The sequence below is a fragment of the Schistocerca serialis genome, unplaced genomic scaffold, assembly GCF_023864345.2.
Source record: "Schistocerca serialis cubense isolate TAMUIC-IGC-003099 unplaced genomic scaffold, iqSchSeri2.2 HiC_scaffold_1353, whole genome shotgun sequence".
In the NCBI taxonomy this organism is placed as follows: domain Eukaryota; kingdom Metazoa; phylum Arthropoda; class Insecta; order Orthoptera; family Acrididae; genus Schistocerca; species Schistocerca serialis.
In genome coordinates this window covers 11,778,377-11,799,328 of record NW_026047573.1, presented here as the reverse complement: position 1 = coordinate 11,799,328, position 20,952 = coordinate 11,778,377, and positions in this window count along the sequence as shown.

Sequence of the window (20,952 nt, the reverse complement as noted above, 5' to 3'; positions counted from 1 at the left end):
TGCGTTCTATGACTCCCCCTTCAAAATCGAGTAACGTTTCTATTGAAACGACAGGATTTTCTTTTGGGATACGAGTATCTCCTTTCCGCTGCACTATTCCTTCTTTACTGCATCCCTCGCCCCCTGGCATTGACGAATTAAGACAGAAATTGCGTGGCTATTAAATACTATGGATTCTATGACTTCTCCTTCAAAATCGAGTAACGTTTCTATGGAAACGACAGGATTTTCTTCTGGTATACGAGTTTCTCCTTTCCGATGCACTATTCCTTCTTTGCTGCATCCCTCGCTATCTCACATTGATGAATTAACACAAAAATTGCGTCGCTATGAAATACTATGTGATCTATGACTTCTCCTTCTAAATCAAGTAAAGTTTCTATAGAAACGAAAGGATTTTATTTTGGGATACGAGTATGCCCTTTCCGATGCACTATTCCTTCTTTACTGCATCCCTCGGTCCTTCACATTGACGAACTAACGCGGAAATTGGGTCTCTACGATATACTATGGGTTCTATGACTTCACCCTCTAAATCGAGTAACGTTTCTATGGAAGCGACAGGATTTTCTTTTGTGATACGCGTATGTCCGTTTTGATGCACTATTCCTTCTTTACTGCGTCTCTCGCTCCCTCACATTGACGAATTAACACAGAAATTGCATCGCTATGAAATACTATGGGTGTTATGTCTTCTCCTATTAAATCGACTAGCGTTTCTATTGACATGACAGGATTTTCTTTTGGGATACGAGTATCTCCTCTCCGATGCACTATTCCTTCCTTACTGCATCCCCCGCTCCCTGACATTGAGGAATTAACACAGATATTGTGTCGCTATGAAATACTATGGGTTCCATTACTTCTCCTTCTAAATCGAGTCACGTTTCTACGGAAACGACAGGATATTCTATTATGATGCGAGTATCTCCTTTCCGATGTACTACTAGTTCTTTACTGCATCCCCGGCTCCCTCACATTGACGAATAAGCACAGAAGTTGCGTCGCTATGAAATACTATGGGTTCTATGACTTCTACTTCTAAATCGAGTACAGTTTCTATGAAAACGACAGGATTTTCTCTTACGATAGGAGTATCTCCTCTCCGATGCACTATTAGTTCTTTACTGCATCCCTCGCTCCCTCACATTGACGAATAAGCAGAGAAAAAGCGTCGCCATGAAGTACTATAGGTTCTATTACTTCTCTTCCTAAATCGAGTAACGTTTCTATGGAAACGACAGGATTTCGTTTTGGGATACAACTATCTCCTTTCCGATGCACTATTCCTTCTTTACTTCATCCCTCGCTCCCTCACATTGACTAATTAACACAGAAATTGCGTTGCTATGAAATACTATGGGTTCTCTGACTTCTCCTTCTAAATCGAGTAACGTTTCAGTAGAAACGACTGTGTTTTCTGTTGGGATACGACTGTCTTCTTTCCGATGCACTATTCCTTCTTTACTGCATCCCTCGCTACCTCACATTGACGAATTAACACAGAAATTGCGACGGTATGAAATACTATTGGTTCTATGACTTCTCCTTCTAAATCGAGTAACGTTTTTATGGAAACGACAGAAATTTCATTTGGGATACGAGTGTCTCCTTTCCGATGCACTATTCCTTCTTTACTGCATTCCTCGCTACCTCACATTGACGAATTAACACAGAAATTGCGTGGCTATGAAATACTGTGGGTTCTATGACTCATCCTTCTAAATCGAGTAACGTTTCTATGGAAACGACAAGATTTTCTTTTGGTATACGAGTATCTCCTCTCCGATGCACTATTCCTTCTTTACTGCATCCCTCGCTCCCTTACACTGACGAATTAACGCAGAAATTACGTCGCTATGAAATACTATGGGTTCTATGACTTCTCCTTCTAAATCGTGTAACGTTTCTACGGAAACGACAGGATTTTTCTTTGGAATACGACTGACTTATTTCCGATGCACTATTCCTTAAGTACTGCATCCCTCGCCCCCTCACTTTGACGAATTAACACAGAAATTGCGTGGCTATGAAATACTGTGGGTTCTATGACTTTTCCTTCTAAATCGAGTAACGTTTCTAAGGAAACGACAAGATTTTCTTTTGGGATACGACTATCTCCTTTCCGATGCACTATTCCCTCTTTTCATCATCCCTCGCTCCCTCACATTGACTAATTAACACAGAAATTGCGTTGCTATGAAATACTATGGGTTCTCTGACTTCTCCTTCTAAATCGAGTAACGTTTCTATAGAAACGACAGGGTTTTCTGTTGGGATACGACTGTCTTCTTTCCGATGCACTATTCCTTCTTTACTGCATTCCTCGCTACCTCACATTGACGAATTAACACAGAAATTGCGACGCTATGAAATGCTATAGGTTCTATGACTTCTCCTTCTAAATCGAGTAACATTCCTATCGAAACGACATTAATTTCCTTTGGGATACTAGTATCTCCTTTCCGAAGCACTATTCCCTCTTTACTGCATCCCTCGCTCCCTCTCATTGACAAATTAACGCGGAAATTGCGTCGCTATGAAATACTATGGGTTCTATGACTTCTCCTTCCAAATCAAGTAACATTTCTATGGAAACGATAGGATTTTCTTTTGGGATACGAGTATCTCCTTTCCGATGCACTATTCCTTCTTTACTGCGTCTCTCGCTCCCTGTCATTGACGAATTAACACAGAAATTGCGTCGCTATGAAATACTATGGGTTCTATGACTTCTCCTTCTAAATCGAGTAACGTTTCTATGGAAACGACTGGTTCTTCTTCTGGTATTCGAGTATCTCCTTTCCGATGCACTATTCCTTCTCTACTGCATCCCTCGCTCCCTCACATCGACGAATTAACACAGAAATTGCGTCGCTATGAAATACTATGAGTTTCATGACTTCACCTTGTAAATCGAGTAAAGTTTCTATGAAAACGACAGGATTTTCGTTTATGATACGAGTATCTCCTTTCCGATGCACTATTAGTTCTTTACTGCATCCCTCGCTCCCTCACATTGACGAATAAGCAGAGAAATTGCTTCGCCATGAAATACTATGTGTTCTATAACTTCTCCTTCTAAATCGAGTAACGTTTCTGTGGAAAAGACATGATTTCGTTTTGGGATACATCTATCTCCCTTCCGATGCACTTTTCCTTCTTTACTTCATCCCTTGCTCCCGCACATTGATGAATTAACGCAGAGATTGCGTCGCTATGAATTACTATGGGTTCTATGGCTTCTCCTTATAAATCGTGTAACGTTTCCGTGGAAACGACAGGATTTTCTTTTGGGATACGAGTATCTCCTTTCCGATGCACTATTCCTTCTTTACTGCATCCCTCGCTCCCTCACATTGACGAAATAACACAGAAATTGCGTCGCCATGAAATACTATGAGTTCTATGACTTATTCTTCTAACTCGAGTAACGATTCTGTGGAAACGACAGGATAATCTTTTGGGATACGTGTATCTACTTTCCGATGCACTATTTCTTCATTACTGGATCCCTCGCTCCCTCATATTGACTAATTAACACAGAAATTGCGTCGCTATGAGATACTATGGGTTCTACGACTTCTCCTTCTTAATCGAGTAACGTTTCCATGGAAACGACAGGATTTTCTTTTGGGATACGAGTATCTCCTTTCCGATGCACTATTCCTTCTTTACTGCATCCCTCGCTCCCTCACATTGACGAATTAACACAGAAATTGCGTCGCACTGAAATACTATGTGTTCTATGACTTATTCTTCTAACTCGAGTAACGATTCTGTGGAAACGACAGGATCATCTTTTGGGATACGACTATCTCCTTTCCGATGCCCTATTCCCTCTTTACTGCATCCCGCGCTCCCTCACATTGACGAATTAACTCAGAAATTCCGTCGCTATGAAATACTATGGCTTCCATGACTTCTCCGTCTAAATCGAGTAACGTTTCTATGGAAACGACAGGATTTTCTTTTGGTATACGAGTATCTCCTTTCCGATGCACTATTCCTTTTTTACTGCGTCCGTCGCTCCCTCACATTGACGAATTAACACAGAAATTGCGTCGCTATGCTGGCCCAAGTGGCCGTGCGGTTAAAGGCGCTGCAGTCTGGAACCGCAAGACCGCTACGGTTGCAGGTTCGAATCCTGCCTCGGGCATGGATGTTTGTGATGTCCTTAGGTTAGTTAGGTTTAACTAGTTCTAAGTTCTAGGGGACTAATGACATCAGCAGTTGAGTCCCATAGTGCTCAAAGCCATTTGAACCATTTTTTGCGTCGCTATGAAATACATTGGGTTCTATGAGTTCTCCTGCTAAATCGAGTTATGTTTATATGGAAACGAAAGGATTTTCTTTTAGGATACGAGTATCTCCTTTCCGATGCACTATTCCTCCTCTACTGCATCCCTCGATCCCTCACATTGACGAATTAACACAGAAATTGCGTCGCTATGAAATACTGTGGGTTCTATGACTTCTCCTTCTAAATCGAGTAATGTTCCCATGGAAACGACAGGATTTTCTTTTGGGATACGAGTATCGCCTTTCCGATGCACTATTCCTTCTTTATTGCATCCCTCCCTCCCTCACATTGACGAATTAACTTTGAAATTGCGTCGCTATTAAATACTATCGCTTCTATGACCTCTCCTTCTAAATCGAGTAACTTTTCTATGGAAAAGACAGGATTTTCTTTTGGGGTACGAGTATCTCCTTTCCGATGCACTATTCCTTCTTTACTGCATCCCTTACTCCCCCACATTGACGAATTAACACAGAAATTGCGTCGCTATGAAGTACTATGGGTTCTATGACTTCTCCTTCTAAATCGAGAAACGTCTCTATGGAAACGACAGGTTTTTCTTTCGGGATACGAGTATTTCCTTTCCGATGCACTATTCCTTCTTTACTGCGTCCCTGGCTCCCTCACATTGACGAATTAACACACAAATTGCGTAGCTATGAAATACTATAGGTTCCATGACATCTCCTTCTAAATCGAGTATCGTTTCTATGGAAACGACAGGATTTTCTTTTGGGATACGAGTATCTCCTTTCCGATGCACTATTCCTACTTTACTGCATCCCTCGTTCCCTAACATTGACGAATAAGCACAGACATTGCGTCGCTATGAAATCCTATGTGTTCTATGACTTCTCCTTCTAAATCGAGTAACGTTTCTATGCAAAGGACAGGATTTTCTTTTGGGAAACGAGTATCTCCTTTCCGATGCACTATTCCGTCTCTAAAGCATCCCTCGCTCCCTCACATTGACGAATTAACACAGAAATTGCGTCGCAATGAAATACTATGGGTTCCATTTACTTCTTCTTCTAAATCGAGTAACGTTTCTATGGAAACGACAGGATATTCTTTTGGGATACGAGTATCTCCTTTCCGATGCACTATTCCTTCTTTACTGCATCCCTCGCTCCCTCACATTGACGAATTAACAATGAAATTTCGTCGCTATGGAATACTATGGGTTCTATGACTTCTCCTTCTAAATCGAGTGGCGTTTCTATGCAGACGACAGTATTTTATTTTGGGATACGAGTATCTCCTTTCCGATGCACTATTCCTACATTATTGCATCCCTCGTTCCCTCACACTGACGAATAAGCACAGAAATTGCGTCGCTATGAAATCCTATGGGTTCTATGATTTCTCTTTCTAAATCGAGTAACGTTTCTATGGAAACGACAGGATTTTCTTTTGGGATACGACTATCTCCTTTCCGATGCAATATTCCTCCCTTACTGCATCCCTGGCTCCATCACATTGACGAATTAACACAGAAATAGCGAGGCTATGGTTTACAATGTGCGCTAAGACTTCTCTTTCTAAATCGAGTAACGTTTCTATTGGAACGACAGGATTTTCTTTTGGGATACGAGTATCTCCTTTCCGATGCACTATTCCCTCTTTACTGCATCTCACGCTCCCTCCCAATGACGAATTAACACAGATATTGCGTCGCTATGAAATACTATGGGTTCCATGACTTCTCCTTCTAAATCGAGTAACGTTTCTATGGAAATGACAGGATTTTCTTTTATGATACCAGTACCACTTTTCCGATGCACTATTAGTTCTTTACTGCATCCCTCGCTCCCTCACATCGAGGAATAAGCACAGAAATTGCGTCGCCATGATAAACTACTCTGTTCTATAACTTCTCCTTCTAAATCGTGTAACGTTTCCATGGAAACGACTGGAAATTCTTTTTGGGTACGAATATCTCCTTTCCGATGCACTATTCCTTCTTTACTACATTCCTCGCTACCTCACATTGACGATTTAACACAGATATGGCGTCGCTATGAAATACTATGGGTTCCATGACTTCTCCTTCTAAATCGATTAACGTTTCTATGGAAACGAAAGGATTTTCTTTTGGTATACGAGTATCTCCTTTCCGATGCGACATTCCTCCTTAACTGCATCCCTCGCTCCCTCACATTGACGAATTAACACAGAAATGGCGTCGCTATAAAATACTATGGGTTCTATGACTTCTCCTTCTAAATCGAGTAACATTACTATGGAAACGTCAGGATTTTCTTTTGCGATACGAGTATCTCCATTCCGATGCACTTTTCCCTCTTAACTGCATCCCTTGCTCCCTCACATTGACAAATTAACTCAGAAATTGCGTCGCTCTGAAATACCATTGGTTCTATGACATCTCCTTCTAAATTGAGTAACGTTTCAATGGTAACAACAGGTTTTTCTTTTGGGATACGAGTATTTCCTATCCGCTGCACTATTCCTTCTTTACTACACCCTGGCTCCCTCACATTGACGAATTAACACAGACATTGCGACGCTATGGAATAATATGTGTTCTATGACTTCTCCTTCTACATCGAACAACGTTTCTATGGAAACGACAGGATTTTCGTTTGGGATACGAGTAACTCCTTTCCGATGCACTATTCTTTCTATCCTGCACCCCTCAATCCCTCACATTGACGAATTAACACAGAAATTGCGTCGCTATGAAATACTACGTGTTCTATGACTTCTCCTTCTAAATCGAGTAACGTTCCTATGGAAACGACAGGATTTTCTTTTGGTATACGAGTATCTCCTTTCCGATGCACTATTCCTTCTTTACTGCATCCCTCGCTCCCTCTCATTGACGAATTAACGCAGAAATTGCGTCGCTATGAAATACTATGGGTTCTATGATTTCTCCCTCTAAATCGAGTAACGTTTCTATGGTGACGACAGGATTTTCTTTTGGGATACGAGTATCTCCTTTCCGATGCATAATTCCTTCTTTACTGCATCCCTCGCTACCTCACATTGACGAATTAAAACAGAAATTGCGTCGCTATGAAACACTATGGGTTCAATGACTTCTCCTTCTAAATCGAGTAACTGTTTCTATGGAAACGAAATGATTCTCTTTTGGGATACTGGTATCCGAGTATCTCCTTTCCCATGCACTATTCCTTCTTTACTGCATTCCTCGCTACCTCACATTGACGAATAAACACAGAAATGGCGTCGCTATGAAATACTATGGGTTCCATGACTTCTCCTTCTACATCGAGTAACGTTTCTATGGAAACGATAGGATTTTCTTTTGGTATACGAGTATCTCCTTTCCGACGCACTATTCCTTCTTTACTGCATCCCTCGCTCCCACACATTGAAGAATTAACACAGAATTTGCGTCGCTATGAATTACTATGGGTACCATGACTTCTCCATCTAAATCGAGTAACGTTTCAGTGGAAACGACAGGATTTTCTTTTGGGATACGAGTATCTCTTTTCCGATGAATTATTCCTTCTTTACTGCATCCCTGGCTCCCTCACATTGACGAATGAACGCAGAAATTGCGACTCTATGGAATACTATGTGTTCTATGACTTCTGCTTCTAAATCGAGTAACGTTTCTATAGAAACGACAGGATTTTCTTTTGGGATACGAGTATCTCCTTTCCGATGCACTATTCCTACTTTACTGCATCCCTCGTTCCCAAACATTGACGAATAAGCACAGACATTGCGTCGCTATGAGATCCAATGGGTTCTATGACTTCTCCTTCTAAATCGAGTAACGTTTCTATGCAAAGGACAGGATTTTCTTTTGAGAAACGAGTATCTCCTTTCCGATGCACTATTCCTTCCTTAAAGCGTCCCTCGCTCCCTCACTTTGACGAATTAACACAGAAATTGCGTCGCAATGAAATACTATGGGTTCCACGACTTCTTCTTCTAAATCGAGTAACGTTTCTATGGAAACGGCAGGATTTTCTTTTGTGATACGTGTATCTCCTTTCCGATCCACTATTCCTTCTTTACTGCATCCCTGGCTCCCTCACATTGACGAATTAATACAGAAATTGCGACTGGATGGAATACTATGTGTTCTATGGCTTCTCCTTCTAAATCGAGTAACGTTTCTATGGAAACGACAGGATTTTCTTATGGGATACGAGTTTCTCCTTTCCGATGCACTATTCCTTCTTTCCTGCATCCCTCGCTCCCTCACATTGACGAATTAACACAGAAATTGCGTCGCTATGAAATACTATGGGTTCCATGACTTCTTCGTCTAAATCGAGTAACGTTTCTGTGGAAACGTCAGGATTTTCTTTTGCGATACGAGTATCTCCATTCCGATGCACTATTCCCTCTTAACTGTATCCCTTGCTCCCTCACATTGACAAATTAACTCAGAAATTGCCTCGCTCTGAAATACTATTGGCTCTATGACATCTCCTTCTAAATCGAGTAACGTTCAATGGAAACAAAAGGATTTTCTTTTGGGTTACGAGTATCTCCACTCCTCTGCACTATTCCTTCTTTACTGATTCCGTCGCTCCCTCAGAATGACGAATTAACACAGATATTGCGTCGCTATGAATTACTATGGGTTCTATGACTTCTCCTTCTATATTGAGAAACGTTTCTATGGGAACTACAGGTTTTTCTTTCGGGATACGAGTATCTCCTTTCCGATGCACTATTCCTTCTGTACTGCATCCCTGGCTCCCTCACACTGACGAATTAACACAGATATTGTGACGCTATGGTATGATATGTGTTCTGTGACTTCACCTTTTAAAACGAGTTACGTTTCTATGAAAACGACAGGACTTTCTTTTGGGATACGTCTATCTCCTTTCCAATGCACTAGTCCTTCTTTACTGCATCCCTGGCTCCCTCACATTCACGAATTAACACAGTAATTGCGACTCCATGGAATACTATGTGTTCTATGACTCCTCCTTCTAAATCGAGAAACGTTTCTAAGGAAACGACAGGATTTTCTCATGGGATACGAGTATCTCCTTTCCGATGCACTATTCCTTCTTGACTGCATCCCTCACTCCCTCGCATTGTTTAATTAACATAGAAATTGCGTCGCTATGAAATACTATGGGTTCCATAACTTCTCCTTCTAAATCAAGTAACGTTTCTATGGAAACGACAGGATTTTCTTTTGGGATACGACTATCTCCTTTCCGATGCACTATTCCTACTTTACTGATTGCCTCGTCCCTAACATTGACGAATAAGCACAGAAAATGCGTCGCTATGAAATCCTATGGGTTCTATGACTTCTCCTTCTAAATCTAGTAACTTTTCTATGGAAACGACAGGAGTTTCTTTTGGGATAAGACTATCTCCTTTCCGATGCACTATTCCTTCCTGACTCCATCACTGGCTCCATCACATTGCCGAATTAACACAGAAATTGCGACGCTATGGATTACTATGTGCTCTATGACTTCTCCTTCTAAATCGAATATAGATTCTATGGAAAGGAAAGGATTTTCTTATCGAATCCGAGTATGTCCTTTCCGATGCACTTTTCCTTTTTTATTGCATCCCTCGCACCCTCATATTGACGAATTAACACAGAGATTGCGTCGCTATGAAATACTATGGGTTCTATAACTTCTCTTTCTAAATCGAGTAACGTGTCCATGGAAACGACCGGATTTTCTTTTGGGACACGAGTATCTCCTTTCCGATGCACTATTCCCTCTTTACTGCATCTCTCGCTCACTCACATTGACGAATTAACACAGAAATTGCGTCGCTATGAAATACTATGGGTTCCATGACTTCTCCGTCTAAATCGAGTAACGTTTCTATGGAAACGACAGGATTTTCTTTTATGATACGAGTACCTCCTTTCCGATGCACTATTAGTTCTTCACTGCATCCCTCGCTCCCTCACATTGACGAATAAGCAGGGAAATTGCGTCGCCATGTAATATTATGGGTTCTATAACTTCTCCTTCTAAATCGAGTAACGTTTCAGTGGAAACGACAGGATTTTACTTTGAGAAACGAGTATCTCCATACCGATGCACTATTCCTACTTTACTGATTGCCTCGTTCCCTAACATTGACGAATAAGCACAGAAAATGCGTCGCTATGAAATCCTATGGGTTCTATGACTTCTCCTTCTAAATCGAATAACTTTTCAAAGGAAACGACAGGATTTTCTTTTGGTATACTGGTATACGAGTATCACCTTTCCGATGCACTATTTCTTCTATCCCGCATCCCTCGCACCCTCACATTGACGAATTAACACAGATATTGCGTCAGTATGAATTACTATGAGTTCTATAACTTCCCTCTTAAATCGAGTTTCGTTTCTATGGAAACGACAGGATTTTCTTTTGGAATACGTCTATCTCCTTTCCTATGCACTAGTCCGTCTTTACTGCATCCCTGGCTACCTCACATTCACGAATTAACACAGTAATTGCGTCTCCATGGAATACTATGTGTTCTATGACTTCTCCTTCTAAATCGAGTAAAGTTTATAAGGAAACGACAGGATTTTCTCATGGGATACGAGTATCTCCTTTCCGATGCACTATTCCTTCTTTACTGCATCCCTCGCTCCCTCACATTGTTGAATTAACATAGAATTTGCGTCGCTATGAAATACTATGGGTTCTATGATTTCTCCTTAAAATTCGAGTTACATTTCTATAGAAACGACAGAATTTTCTTTTGGGATACGAGTATCTGTTTTCCGATGCACTATTCCTCCTCTACTGCATCCCTCGATCCCTCACATTGACGAATTAACACTGAAATTGCGTCGCTATGAAATACTATGTGTTCTATAACTGCTCCTTCTAAATCGAGTAACGTTTCTATTGAAACGACAGGTTATTCTTTTGGGATACGAGTATCTCCTTTCCGGTGCACTATTCCTTCTTTACTTCATCCCTCGCTCCCTCACATTGACGAATTAACACAGAAATTGCGTCTCTATGATATACTATGTGTTCTATGACTTCTCCTTCTAAATCGAGTAACGTTTCTAAGGAAACGACAGGATTTTCTTATGGGATACGAGAATATCCTTTCCTATGCACTATTCCCTCTTAACTGTATCCCTTGCTCCCTCACATTGACAAATTAACTCAGAAATTGCGTCGCTCTAAAATACCATTGGTTCGATGACATGTCCTTCTAAATCGAGTAACGTTTCAATGGAAACAAAAGGATTTTCTTTTGGGATACGAGTATCTCCACTCCGCTGCACTATTCCTTCTTTACTGCATCTCTCGCTCCCTCAGATTGACGAATTAACACAGATATTGTGACGCTATGGTATGATATGTGTTGTATGACTTCTCCTTCTAGATCGAGTAACGTTTCCATGGAAACGACAGGATCACCGTTGGGATACGAGTATCTCCTTTCCGATGCACTATTCCTTCTGTCCTGCATCCCTCGCTCCCTCACATTGACGAATTAACACAGCAATTGCGTATGTATGAAATACTATGGGTTCTATGACATATCTTTTTAAAACGAGTTACGTTTCTATGGAGAAGACAGGATTTTCTTTTGGGATACGTCTATCTCCTTTCCTATGCACTACTCCTTCTTTACTGCATCCCTGCCTCCCTCACATTCATGAATTAACACAGTAATTGCGACTCCATGGAATACTATGTGTTCTATGACTTCTCCTTCTAAATCGAGTAACGTTACTAAGGAAACGACAGGATTTTCTCATGGGATACGAGTATCTCCTTTCCGATGCACTATTCCCTCTTTACTGCATCCCTCGCTCCTCCACATTGACGAATTAACACTGAATTTGCGCCGCTATGAAATACTATGGGTTCTATGATTTCTCCTTAAAAATCGAGTTACGTTTCTATGGAAACGACAGAATTTTCCTTTGGGATACGAGTATCTCCTTTCCGATGCACTATTCCTCCTCTACAGCATCCCTCGATCCCTCACATTCACGAATTAACACAGAAATTGCGTCGCTATGAAATACTATGTGTTCTATAACTGCTCTTTCTAAACCGAGTAACGTTTCTATTGAAACGACAGGTTATTCTTTTGGGATACGAGTATCTCCTTTCCGATGCATATACCTTCTCTACTGCATCCCTCGCTCCCTCACATTGACGAATTAACAATGACATTGCGTTTCTATGAAATACTATGGGTTCTATGACTTCTCCTTCTAAATCGAGTAACGTTTCAATGGAAACGACAGGATTTTACTTTGAGATACGAGTATCTCCTTACCGATGCACTATTCCCACTTTACTGATTGCCTCGTTCCCTAACATTGACTAATAAGCACAGAAAATGAGTCGCTATGAAATCCTATGGGTTCTATGACTTCTCCTTCTAAATTGAGTAACTTTTCTATGGAAACGACATGATTTTCTTTTGGGATACGACTATCTCCTTTCCGATGCAGTATTCCTTCCTTACTCCATCCCTGGCTCCATCACATTGACGAATCAACACAGAAATTGCGACGCTATGGAATACTATGTGCTCTATGACATCTCCTTCTAAATCGAATATCAATTCTATGGAAGGGAAAGGATATTCTTATCGGATCCGAGTATCTCCTTGCCGATGCACTATTCCTTCTTTATTGCATCCCTCGCACCCTCATATTGACGAATTAACACAGAGATTGCAGTCGCTATGAAATACTATTGGTTCTATAACTTCTCTTTCTAAATCGAGTAACGTGTCTATGGAAACGGCAGGATTTTCTTTTGGGACACGAGTATCTCCTTTCCGATGCTCTATTCCCTCTTTACTGCATCTCTCGCTCACTCACATTGACGAATTAACACAGAAATTGCGTCGCTACGAAATACTATGGGTTCCATGACTTCTCCTTCTTAATCGAGTAACGTTTCTATGGAAACGACAAGATTTTCTTTTATGATACGAGTACCTCCTTTCCGATGCACTATTAGTTCTTCACTGCATCCCTCGCTCCCTCACATTGACGAATAAGCAGAGAAATTGCGTCGCCATGTAATACTATGGGTTCTATAACTACTCCTTCTAAATCGAGTAACGTTTCTATGGAAACGACAGGATTTCGTTTCGGGATACAACTATCTCCTTTCCGGTGCACTATTCCTTCTTTACTTCATCCCTCGCTCCCTCACATTGACGAATTAACACAGAATTTGCGTCTCTAGGAATTACTATGGGTTCAATGACTTCTCCTTCTAAATCGAGTAACGTTTCCATGGAGACGACTGGATTTTCTTTTGGGATACAAGTATCTGCTTTCCGATGCTCTATTCCTTCTTTACTGAATCCCTCGCTACCTCACATTGACGAATTAACACAGAAATTGCGTCGCTATGAAATACTATGGGAACAATGACTTCTCCTTCTAAATCGAGTAACGATTCTATGGAAACGACAAGATTTTCTTTTGGTATACTGGTATACGAGTATCTCCTTTCCGATGCACTATTAATTCTATCCTGCATCCCTCGCTCCCTCACATTGACGAATTACCACATAAATTGCGTCGCTATGAAATACTATGTGTTCTATGACTTCTTCTTCTAAATCGAGTAACGTTCAAATGGAAACGACAGGATTTTCTTTTGGGATACGTCTATCTCCTTTCCGATGCACCAGTCCTTCTTTACTGCATCCCTGGCTCCCTCACATTCACGAATTAACACAGAAATTGCGACTCCATGGAATACTATGTGTTCTATGACTTCTCCTTCTAAATCGAGTAACGTTTCTAAGGAAACGACAGGATTTTCTTATGGGATACGAGTATCTCCTTTCCGATGCACTATTGCTTCTTTTCTGCACCCCTCGCTCCCTCACATTGTTGAATTAACACAGAAATTGCGTCGCTATGAAATACTATGGGTTCAATGATTTCTCCTTCAAAATCGAGACATGCTTCTATGGAAACGACAGTATTTTCTCATGGGATACGAGTATCTCCTTTCCGATGCACTATTCCTTCTTTACTGCATCCGCCGCTCCTTCACAATGTTGAATTAACATAGAATTTGCGTCGCTATGAAATACTATGGGTTCTATGATTTCTCCTTAAAAATCAAGTTACGTTTCTATGGAAACGACAGGATTTTCGTTTGGGATACGAGTATCTCCTTTCCGATGCACTATTCCTTCTATCCTGCATCCCTCGCTCCCTCACATTGACGAATTAACACAGAAATTGCGTCAGTATGAAATACTACGAGTTCTATGACTTCTCCTTCTAAATCAAGTAACGTTTCTATGGAAACGACAGGATTGTCTTTTGGAATACGACTATCTCCTTTCCGATGCACTATTCCTACTTTACTGATTGCCTCGTTCCCTAACATTGACGAATAAGCACAGAAAATGCGTCGCTATGAAATCCTATGGGTTCTATGACTTCTCCTTCTAAATCAAGTAACGTTTCTATGGAAACGACAGGATTGTCTTTTGGAATACGACTATCTCCTTTCCGATGCACTTTCCCTTTCTGACTCCATCCATGGCTCCATCACATCGACGAATTAACACAGAAATTGCGACGCTATGGAATACTATGTGCTCTATGACTTCTCCTTCTAAATCGAATATCGATTCTATGGAAAGGACAGAATTTTCTTGTCGATTCCGAGTATCTTCTTTCCGAAGCACTATTCCTTCTTTATTGCATCCCTCGCACCCTCACATTGACGAATTAACACAGAGATTGCGTCGCTATGAAATACTATGGGTTCTATGATTTCTCCTAAAAATCGAGTTACGTTTCTATGGAAACGACAGAATATTCTTTTGGGATACGAGTATCTCCTTTCCGATGCACTATTCCTCCTCTACTGCATCCCTCGATCCCTCACATTGACGAATTAACAATGAAATTGCGTCTCTATGAAATACTATGTGTTCTATGACTTCTCCTTCTCAATCGAGTAACGTTTCAATGGAAACGACAGGATATTACTTTGAGATACGAGTATGTCCTTACCGATGCACTATTCCTACTTTACTGATTGCCTCGTTCCCTAACATTGACGAATAAGCACAGTAAATTCGTCGCTATGAAATCCTATGGGTTCTATGACTTCTCCTTCTAAATCGAGTAACGTTTCTATGGAAACGACAGGATTTTCTTTTGGTATACTGGTGTACGAGTATCACCTTTCCGATGCACTATTCCTTCTATCCCGCATCCCTCGCTCCCTCACATTGACGAATTAACACAGAAATTGCGTCAGTATGAAATACTATGAGTTCTATAACTTCCCTCTTAAATCGAGTTACGTTTCTATGGAAACGACAGGATTTTCTTTTGGGATACGTCTATCTCCTTTCCTATGCACTAGTCCATCTTTACTGCATCCCTGGCTACCTCACATTCACGAAATAACACAGTAATTGCGACTCCATGGAATACTATGTGTTCTATGACTTCTCCTTCTAAATCGAGTAACGTTTCTATGGAAACGACAGGATTTTCTTTTGGAATAAGACTATCTCCTTTCCGATGCACTATCCCTTTCTGACTCCATCCATTGCTCCATCACATCGACGAATTAACACAGAAATTGCGACGCTATGGAATACTATGTGCTCTACGACTTCTCCTTCTAAATCGAATATCGATTCTATGGAAAGGACAGGATTTTCTTGTCGATTCCGAGTATCTCCTTTCCGAAGCACTATTCCTCCTCTACTGAATCGCTCGCTCCCTCACATTGACGAATTAACACATAAATTGCGTCGCTATGAAATACTATGTGTTCTATGACTTCTCCTTCTAAATCGAGTAACGTTTTTATGGAAACGACAGGATTATCTTTTGGGATACGTCTATCTCCTTTCCGATGCACTAGTCCTTCTTTACTGCATCCCTGGCTCCCTCACATTCACGAATTAACACAGAAATTGCGACTCCATGGAATACTATGTGTTCTATGACTTCTCCTTCTAAATCGAGTAACGTTTCTAAGGAAACGACAGGATTGTCTTATGGGATACGAGAATCTCCTTTCCGATGCACTATTCCCTCTTAACTGTATCCCTTGCTCCCTCACATTGACAAATTAACTCAGAAATTGCGTCGCTCTAAAATACCATTGGTTCTATGACATCTCCTTCTAAATCGAGTAACGTTTCAATGGAAACCAAAGGATTTTCTTTTGACATCTTCAATTTTTTGGTCCTGTCCTCCTCATTTGCGCGTAATACTACGGTATGTTGATGATATTCACTTATGGACCGTCTGACAGCAACTGAATAAAACACAATTTTAGTGCCATACGCGTTTCGCCTTTATTTTCTGCAAGGCATCATCAGTGGCCTGTAATATGTACATATGTTAGCTATTTTATTTACATTTTTTGTCACTGTGCCTGTAGGTTATAAACAGTTCTGGTGGTTGGTATTTCCTATTAAGTAGTAATGTTTTGAACTGTACTTACAGGTTGCGTAGACAGTTTCTTACATATTACGCTCCTGTTGCATTTTTGGTCTTGTTCTTCTTCCTATGAGCGCCAATTTGCTGTTTTTTCTGCATTCCACAGCACTATGCACTGAACGCTTTTTTTAATGCAATGTTTTGGTTTCTGTTGCCGACTGTCAAATGTTTTTGCCAAAGATCGAATATTACTGCCAAACTTACGAGTGTAACTATCGAAGTATCAGTGGTCTGTTCGTGTATGCATTTGTGTGTGCGCTTGTGTGTGTGTGTGTGTGTGTGTGTGTGTGTGTGTGTGTGTGTGTTTTGGTGTCATATTATTTTATTTTATTGTATTTAATTATTTATTTTTGTTTATGTCCTGTGTATGTGTGTGTGTGTTTTGGTGTGATATATATATATATATATATTTGTGCTGTGTATGTGTGTCTGTCTGTATTTTGGTGTTATGCAATTTTTTTTTTTTTTTTTTTTTTTTGGGAAGGTGTGTGTGTGTGTGTGTGTGTGTGTGTGTGTGTGTGTGTGTATTTTGGTGTTATATACTTTTTTTTATGTCATCATTTCCTTTATTAAGTGTAGTAAGGAGCCTGTGCTGATGTGTGTTTGTTCATTTATCACATGTTTGTTTTCTGCTATGGCTTTCTGGATGTGGAAGTTCTCTTGCATTTGTATAAGATGTTTGTCATGGTTGCTTATTCTCATTATTTTCATTTCTTGTTCCATGTTTGTAGGATGATGGTTGTAGTGTTTTAAATGCTCTGCAAATGTGGAATGGTTTGTTTCATACTTCCAACATCTGATATGTTCTTTGTACCTTGTTTCAAAATTCCTGCATGTCATGCCTATGTATACTGCATCACAACTTTGACATTCAAGTTTATATATTCCTGATTGTTGGAATTTGTCCCTCTTGGTAGCTGGCTGGCTTAGGTGTGATTGAAGGGTTTGCCCAGGCTTATATGCTATTTTGAAGCCCTGTCTCTTTAGGATGTTTGCAACTCTGTGTGTTAGTTTATGTGTGTAGGTCTTGGTGTACCATCTGGTTCTTTCCTTCAATCACACCTAAGCCAGCCAGCTACCAAGAGGGACAAATTCCAACAATCAGGAATATATAAACTTGAATGTCAAAGTTGTGATGCAGTATACATAGGCATGACATGCAGGAATTTTGAAACAAGGTACAAAGAACATATCAGATGTTGGAAGTATGAAACAAACCATTCCACATTTGCAGAGCATTTAAAACACTACAACCATCATCCTACAAACATGGAACAAGAAATGAAAATAATGAGAATAAGCAACCATGACAAACATCTTATACAAATGCAAGAGAACTTCCACATCCAGAAAGCCATAGCAGAAAACAAACATGTGATAAATGAACAAACACACATCAGCACAGGCTCCTTACTACACTACATAAAGGAAATGATGACATAAAAAAAAGTATATAACACCAAAATACACACACACACACACACACACACACACACACACACACACACACACACAAACCCTCCCAAAAAAAAAAAATAAAAAAAATTGCATAACACCAAAATACAGACAGACACACATACACAGCACAAATATATATATATATATATATATATATATATATATATATATATATATATATATATATATCACACCAAAACACACACACACATACACAGGACATAAACAAAAATAAATAATTAAATACAATAAAATAAAATAAAATAATATGACACCAAAAAACACACACACACACACACACACACACACACACACACACACACAAGCGCACACACAAATGCATACACGAACAGACCACTGATACTTCGATAGTTACACTCGTAAGTTTGGCAGTAATATTCGATCTTTGGCAAAAAAATTTGACAGTCGGCAACAGAAACCAAAACATTGCATTAAAAAAAGCGTTCAGTGCGTAGAGCTGTGGAATGCAGAAAGAACAGCAAATTGGCGCTCATAGGAAGAAGAACAAGCCCAAAAATGCAACAGGAGCGTAATATGTAAGAAACTGTCTACGCAACCTGTAAGTACAGTTCAAAACATTACTACTTAATAGGAAATACCAAACACCAGAACTGTTTATAACCTATAGGCACAGTGACAAAAAATGTAAATAAAATAGCTAACATAGGTACATATTACAGGCAACTGATGATGCCTTGCAGAAAATAAAGGCGAAACGCGTATGGCACTAAAATTGTGTTTTATTCAGTTGCTGTCAGACGGTCCATAAGTGAAAATCATCAACATACCGTAGTATTTTCTTTTGGGATACGAGTATCTCCACTCCGTTGCACTATTCCTTCTTTACTGCATCCCTCGCTCCCTCAGATTGACGAATTAACACAGATATTGCGTCGCTATGAATTACTATGGGTTCTATGACTTCTCCTTCTATATCGAGATACGTTTCTATGGAAACGACAGGTTTTTCTTTCGGGATACGAGTATCTCCTTTCCGATGCGCTATTCCTTCTTTACTGCATCCCTGGCTCCCTCACATTGACGAATTAACACAGATATTGTGACGCTATGGTATAATATGTGTTCTATGACTTCTCCTTCTAAATCGAGTAACGTTTCCATGGAAACGACAGGATTTTCTTTTGGGATACGTCTATCTCCTTTCCTATGCACTAGTCCTTCATTACTGCATCCCTGGCTCCCTCACATTCACGAATAAACACAGTAATTGCGACTCCATGCAATACTATGTGTTCTATGATTTCTCCTTCTAAATCGAGTAACGTTTCTAAGGAAACGACAGGATTTTCTCATGGGATACGAGTATCTCCTTTCCGATGAACTATTCCCTCTTTACTGCATCCCTCGCTCCTTCACATTGCTGAATTAACATAGAATTTGCGTCGCTATGAAATACTATGGGTTCTATGATTTCTCCTTAAAAATCCATCACATTGACGAATTAACACAGAAATTGCGACGCTATGGAATACTATGTGCTCTATGACATCTCCTTCTAAATCGAATATCGATTCTATGGAAAGGACAGGATTTTCTTATTGGATCCGAGTTTCTCCTTTCCGATGCACTATTCCTTCTTTATTGCATCCCTCGCACCATCACATTGGCGAATTAACACAGAGATTGCGTCCCTATGAAATACTATGGGTTCTATAACTTCTCTTTCTAAATCGAGTAACGTTTCTATTGAAAAGACAGGATTTTCTTATGGGATACGAGTATCTCCTTTCCGATGCACTATTCCCTCGTTACTGCATCTCGCGCTCACTCACATTGACGAATTAACACAGAAATTGCGTCGCTATGAAATACTACGGGTTCCATGACTTCTCATTCTAAATCGAGTAACGTTTCTATGGAAACGACAGGATTTTCTTTTATGTTACGAGTACCTCCTTTCCGATGCACTATTAGTTCTTTACTGCATCCCTCGCTCCCTCACATTGACGAATAAGCAGAGAAATTGCGTCGCCATGTCATACTATGGGTTCTATAACTTCTCCTTCTAAATCGTGTAACAATTCTATGGGACCGACAGGATTTCGTTTCGTGATACAACTATCTCCTTTCCGATGCACTATTCCTTCTTTACTTCATCCCTCGCTCCCTCACATTCACGAATTAACACAGAAATTGCGACTCCATGGAATACTATGTGTTCTATGACTTCTCCTTCTAAATCGAGTAACGTTTCTAAGGAAACGACAGGATTGTCTTATGGGATACGAGAATCTCCTTTCCGATGCACTATTCCCTCTTAACTGTATCCCTTGCTCCCTCACATTGACAAATTAACTCAGAAATTGCGTCGCTCTAAAATATCATTGGTTCTATGACATCTCCTTCTAAATCGAGTAACGTGTCAATGGAAACCAAAGGATTTTCTTTTGACATCTTCAATTTTTTGGTCCTGTCCTCCTCATTTGCGCGTAATACTACGGTATGTTGATGATATTCACTTATGGACCGTCTGACAGCAACTGAATAAAACACAATTTTAGTGCCATACGCGTTTCGCCTTTATTTTCTGCAAGGCATCATCAGTGGCCTGTAATATGTACATATGTTAGCTATTTTATTTACATTTTTTGTCACTGTGCCTGTAGGTTATAAACAGTTCTGGTGGTTGGTATTTCCTATTAAGTAGTAATGTTTTGAACTGTACTTACAGGTTGCGTAGACAGTTTCTTACATATTACGCTCCTGTTGCATTTTTGGTCT